This window comes from Saccostrea cucullata, unplaced genomic scaffold (assembly GCF_032062105.1).
Source record: "Saccostrea cucullata isolate Sc308-1 unplaced genomic scaffold, CSIRO_AGI_Scuc_v1 ctg1461, whole genome shotgun sequence".
Classification (NCBI taxonomy): Eukaryota; Metazoa; Mollusca; class Bivalvia; order Ostreida; family Ostreidae; genus Saccostrea; species Saccostrea cuccullata.
The window spans coordinates 23121-30244 of NW_026934045.1; positions in this window are offsets into that span (position 1 = coordinate 23121).

Consider the following 7124-nt stretch of genomic DNA (forward strand, 5'->3'; position numbering starts at 1 on the left):
TAAATTGCGCAAAAATAAAGTATAGAAAGTAGCTTAATGAGATCAATAAAGCAATTCTTCTAGGTCTTAATCACAACTTTGCAAAATTACAGGAATTAAAAGTAAGTAAAATTAAAGAACGAGGCTGTGTTTTGTAAGAGGGGTCACTGCAACTCATGAATTTCCATCGTTATTCAAAATTATTCCAATTTTTAAAGCTGGAATACATAGTTAGCGCATTCTTGCCCAAATGTCTCAATAGGACAGAAGGTGTAGAACTGTTGGAAATACAACATATTTAAAGGAAAATTTTGAGCAATCCTGCGCTCGGGGTAAACTTTTTGAAAAAAGGTACAAAACGCCGATCGTTTTCTTCACTATTTACAGGTATTTACATGTCATTGACATCATTGTGACCTGTTTAGTATTCCAATATATCACGTGATTGTAGACTCAGGTAACTTTGTGAATACAAAAAAATCAATAAATCACGTGGCTGTAGCTCCGGTTGATAACATTGCATCGAAAAGCGACCAACTTATACCACTACATGTACATTTTCAATCAAGACCTAATTCTTTTTTATCGGTTTAGTATTTTTTATCGGGTAATGCAGTATAACATTGGACAAAACGTAATGATTTGTCATTTTAGTCCTTGGATTTAGGGGGAACGATTGGAGGGTCAAAGAATTTCACAGAGATTTAGTCCCAATCGTCGCAATACCATAAAGTGTTTTTACTGTATGAATATACATGTACTACTTCTACCAGTAAGTGGCCTCCGTCAATTAGTTGACTATTATGCCACCAGGTGTGCGCATGTTTAAAAATGGTTTTTTAAAAAATGTAATAATTGTGACAGTCTATTTACAAGTGAATTTAAAAAAGAATTACTTGGCTGGTGACCTATAGACGGAGGCGAGCCTTGAAACAGTCAAGGCTCGGAGCCATCACGGTAGAGGTGGGTAGGGTATTCCACTCCTGGATGGTACGTGGGTAGAATGACTCCTTTCTCGCTGACGTTCGGCATGATGGTAACTGAAAAGCCAGAATATTGTTGTTTCTAGTTGTTCTGTCTTGCGTTCTAAGTTTCTGGCTAGTGTCAATCTGGACTTTGTTGTTAACAAGTTTGTACATGGCACTGAGACAGGCTATCCATCGTCTCTCTTCTAATGATGGCCATTCCAGCTGATTTAGCATCTCGGTTACAGACGAGGTGTTGTGGTATCTATTGTGGACATACCGAGCTGCTCTGCGCTGGAACATTTCGATTTTGTTTATATCTGACTTTAGATAAGGATTCCAAGCGGCACTGGCATACTCCACCCTTGGTCTTAATAGTGATTTGTAAGCTTGTTCCTTGATGTTATTGTTGCCAATATTGATGTTTGTTTTGAGGAATCCAATGGTTCTGTTCGCTTTAGCTTTGATGTTGTTTATATGTTCAGTCCACTTCGGATCTGAAGAGATGGTAACGCCTAGATATTTTGCTGAAGGGATCTGCTCCAGTTGGTGGCCATGTAAGGTATAGTTCTTCTTGATGACTCTACGATTCCTGGTGATGCTTAGCACGTTACATGAGTGGAACTTCATGAGCCACTTATTTTCCCACACTGCTAGTTGGTTTAAGTCTTCCTGCAGCTTCTCTGCATCTGCATCTGATGTGATGGTCATGTATGCTACGTTTAAACATTGCTGTGATGGCATTCCTTTGCTCTTGCAGTCTAAAAATTTACCTATGGCAGTCCGATATTAGTGAGCAGTCTGATATTAATCGTAATATCAGACTGTCTCAGTACTGATATCCTTCAAAATCGGACTGCTATTGAACAAAAGAAACAAAAAGTGTGATAATGTAACAAACAGCAATTTCAATATCTCACATAGAATGATGATTTAGAAAACATTGATCTTCAAGTTACATGTTTGCAAAATTAAATAAAAACTTTCAATTACACTGAATATACTGTAACAGGAAGAAGAGTGTGCGGTAGACCAGATAATGCAAATAAATAAAAAATAAACAAACAAAACAAAAAACAACAACAACACAAAATCGGGTAAACTTCTAATAAACTTATTAAAATTGCACAAGTGTTTCAACCCTTTTCTCTGGTTTTTGAAAAAGATGGGGCGCACTGGGAGTCACCAGAGAAGCACAAAAACTTTCAAAACTTTAGACACTATTATAAAGAAAAACATTCAAACAATTTGAATTCATTTTTCTCATAAAAAGAAAAAACTCTGCAAAATCAAGGTAACTAGGCCTAGCATCTGATAATTAATACTTTTGACAGATTTGCAACAAATTTTGAAAGAAATTTGAAGATTTTCAACGTTTCCCTCAAAACTCTTGGATTATTGATTATGTTTGTTTTTTCTATAATGGAACATCAAAAACAAAGGTATGTAGATGCTTAACATGAAAAAATGAAATGGATTAATGTACCTTCAGCATCCGCTATTCTTCATTTCTGCATTTTCCATTCCATTTAAAAATTAATGAATATTTTGTCCCCACTCTCCTTATCAAAATCTTTCAAATACCTTCTTCAGTGTAGCCAAATTCTTAAATACTGAGTACTTTTCATTTAAGCCTACATTCTTGAAAGAATTGCTTCAGTGATCATTAACACCTTTGTCTTTTGTTCTAATATCGGACTGTCTCAGGTAAATCAAAAGCAATGTTTTAAGTACGATATATGCCTCATACAATTCTGTATTAAAAAATATCAGACAGTTTTCGGTCCTAACGGGCCTCAAACTGTCTGATATTTTTTAATACAGAACTGTATTCGGCATATATCCAATACGTATCATCAGCGAAGAGTCGTACCGTTGATAGAAGGCCCTCTGGCATGTCGTTGATGTAAAAAAGAAAAAGACTGGGTCCAAGGACCGAACCTTGGGGAACACCCGAGTCTACGGACACCTCTTCAGATGATTCGCCCTCCACGACCACACTTTGCCTGCGGTTGGTAAGGAAGCTTTGAATCCACTGATTGGTCTTTCCTTTTATTCCATAACGGTTGAGTTTGTGGATTAGGAGACTACGGCTCACTTTATCGAATGCTTTGGAAAATTTAATAATAAGGCAGTCTGTCTGTTTTCCTTTGTCGATATTGATAGTGATGTCATCAATGAACTCAATAAGTTGGGTTTCACATGAAAGGCCACGTCGGAATCCATGCTGGAGTTGGTATATGATCTTGTTGAAATCGGCGTGGTTCATGATGTTCATGATGTGCTCCATGATCTTGCTGGAGATGCATGTTAATGATACTGGCCTATAGTTCACTGCCTCATATTTCCTTCCTTTTTTGTATTGGGGCAGATGTTGGATGATTTCCATACAGCTGGTATCTCACCATTTTAATAAGAATGGTTAAAAATCAAGGAAAGGATTGGGGCCACATCATCTGCCAATTCTTTAAGAATCCTTGGTGTTATGTTGTCTGGTCCAGGAGCTTTGGTTACATTCAGCCCCTTAAGTAACTTGTGGACTCCATTTACTGTTATGTCTAGCAGGGATGGGGTAATTGAATAAAGTAATTGTAATTGAGTGTAATTAATTACATTTTTCAAAGTAATTGGAAGTAATTTGTATTTGAGCGAGCCTTCAATTACAAGTAATTGAATGTATTTAAATACATTTCAAAAAAGGTCATGTATTTTCAATTACTTTTCAATTACATTTCAATTACTTTTTCAAAATGAAAGATTATAAAAAAGTTTATACACTGAAACACACTTTTTACACTGGTGGGTTTATACTACCTATTCCCACTTTTTAAAAATCTCAATTTTACCTATTCTCACTTGCAAGTAACAATGAATTGTTTATATAGTTAATTTGTTTTACAGTAATTAGACAAACTATATCCCCTTTTAGATTTACATGTATTTCATACATTTTAATATAGAAATGATGAATAGATTTGTGAAAAAAAAATTACTTTATTTTATTTAAAAAATATGGGTTTCAGAAAGTAACAAACTTCTTTTCATATACCATACTAATGTAGCATGGGCTTGTGTTTGTACAATAATTAAGTGCATCATAGATTTTAATTAAATTTGTTTATACAGTGTGTCACACTGCCCAAGTCATTAGTTGTAAAGAATTTGACAGGTGTGACTCCCTCTCATACCTAAGAAAACAAGAGGCCCATAGGCCTTATAGGTCACCTGAGCATCGTGCAACACTTTTCCAACGATTGAATTTGGTTCATGTTTTAAACTAGATGTCATGGCATTCACAATTTTGAAAGAGGTACCATTGCTTATTATAACTATACACTAAGCATGCTTACTTTGGTTACTTAATACTTTTAAATACCCATAGACAGAGAAGGGAACAAAAAATGCATTTTAACTAATCAGTAATATTTAGCAATAATCAGTAATGCCACTACCACACTTAAACCCCTGACCCTTAGTCCAAACATTTCACAATTTTGGAAAAGGCACCCTTGCTTTATATAAAGAAAACTTTGGTTAATACCAAGGAGCAAATTTAAATTAATTTATTTTCAGTATATGATTAGAGCCACCAGCCCCCCCCCCCCCCTCCAAGGTACCCCTGACTCAGGGGCCTTGATAATCACAAGGAAAAAAATTACAAAAATATATATATATTTTTTAAATAAAACTCAAGTAATTGAAATGTATTTAATTACATTTGTCAAAGTAATTGAAAGTAATTAATTACATTTGAAAAAATCAGTGTAATTGTAATTGCAAGTAACTGACAAAATTATCAATTACTTTGAAAGTAATTAATTACATTTCAAAGTAATTGACCCCAAGCCTGATGTCTAGGTCTTCAATCTCAAGATATCCACCCTTCATGTTGCATCGCTTAGAAAACTCTTCAGCTGTGATATCCACTTTTTCCGAGAAAACTCCTTTAAACTGTTCATTTAAAATATTTGCTTTGTCTACTGAATCCTGGTGAAGAAGGCCGCCCTTTTTTAAAGGTGGTATGCTATTTCCATCTGATTTTCTATGTTTGACAAATGTCCAAAAACGTTTATTTCTGTCTTGATTAGCATCATCTGGTCCTGATGTTACAATGTTTTCATGTACTTCCAGTGTGAGCGTCGTGTCTCCTGCTGTGTTTTCCGTTTTAATTCCTTATAGGTGTTAGCATCCTTTGTATTTCCTGATTTTTTTCTTTTTCTTGTAGTAAGCATTCCTTTTCTTTATCAATCTGCGGACTCCTCGTGTAATCCAAGGCTTACTATCCTTAGTTCTGGCTAGCTTTGATGGAATATGTTCTCTAATACTTTCTTTGAGGGAGTGTTGAAAGTGATTCCATAGGCTATTGGTCGAAACTGCCTTGTCCCTCATGGATTTGATGACAGTTAGTGCTTCTTTCATATCTTTCCTGATCTCATCCCAGTTTGCCTTTCTGTACAATGGTATTAAACGAGGTCGTTGTTGTATTTTAGTTGGTATGACGTCTACTTCTACAAACATTACATCATGATCTGAAATATTGGGTATGTCTCCACCCTGTTGACAATGGATGAATAGTTGATTACCACTAAGTCAAGTTTGTTTGCCCCACTTGTTGGATTAACGACCAACTGTGATAGTCCTAGGTCATCAAGAGTCTCTAAGAATTCATTGTGTATCCTCGTGTACTGTGTTCCAGTTTTGATGCTTTTTGTTTCCCAATTTATGCCAGGAAGATTGAAGTCTCCTGCTGATATAATCATAGCATTATTTACCCTGCAAGCTCTTTCCATACTTTTGTAATAACTTAGGAAGCCTTCCTCATTACTTGTTTTGGATTGTAGAAACTGGATAAGTAGATTGTACGATGACCGACCAGATTTAGTTTGCACCACACGATTTCACACTCTGTTTCGAATTCAGGCACTGACGAGGTGAGAAGATCATTTTTCACTGCTATGATAACCCCTCCTCCACTAAGATTTTTGTCTTTGCAATAGGTAGTGAAGTCTATTGGGAGAAACTGTGAATCCTTAACAGAGTGGTCAATCCATGTTTCTGTTCCAAAGATTACGTCGGGATTAGTGCTTTCGATGAGATTAAGTAATTCACCTTGTTTTGTTTTAACTGACTGAAAATTGACATCCAAGAGTCTTAGATTATTCTTATACTTTCGTTTTCTATGATTATTACTCTCTCTTTTTGGTGTAGAGGTGTGAAGTGGGCGTATGGGTGAATCGCTGCTCGAGCTGTCTGGTAACTCTCCAAGAATACTGAAGTTGTTGCTAGTACTAAAGGCCATAGAAAAACAAAAAATTGAGAAATTTGGACATCCACACATGATGCAGTCCAAGGCTAAGGCTGAGTCTTTTACGTGACGTTGGTACGATCCTGATGTCATTGACTGGCATGCCCTGTGGTACCATTGGTTGCATGTGTCACAAACTATACCATGCTGACTCCAGTCAACTGTTTGGTCGCATGTTCCACATGCATGATGATGGGTGCCCTCACTGACATTATAAGTATCTGTAGGACCTGGATTTTGTACAGTATCATTTGAAAGTAGGAACACCCCTACTAATGTTATTGTGATTTAAATTCAAGACACTTGGTTTAGGTTTATCTATTCAAAGGTTATAGGTAATAGGATAGAACCGGTTTTATAAATAAAATTGGCAGTAAACAGGAAATTGCTATAGTGTGTTTCTTCTGGAAAAAGAAGTCCTGTGAAAAATGTGTTTCCAGACCTTTTTGAAAGACTTTCATGAGTTTTATAATTCGCAGAACACCGAAAAATAAAAAGTTCCGAACACATTAGTAGGGGTGAGTAATACAATAAACGAAATGTGATGCATACTAAGATCTTTTACCGTCTGCTGAACGTTTTTCTTTGGCTTCGGTGCTTTGAAGAAGAACGTGAACCGTTTCTGATGCCATTGTTGTTTTATAACATCTGATGTATGTCTATTTGGGTAAGCAGATTCACCTGACATCAGGATAAAAAACGCCACCAAGGAAACAATCGTAGCTATCCTACTTGCAAAGTTGGTCATTATTCTTTACAGTTCGAATTTCCTATGCAACTGATATGGTTAGCGTCTATGTCCAGAAAATCGCAAGGATTTTTTAGAAATCACATAAGTTCACAAAATACTTAATTCGTGCACCATACCCACCAAT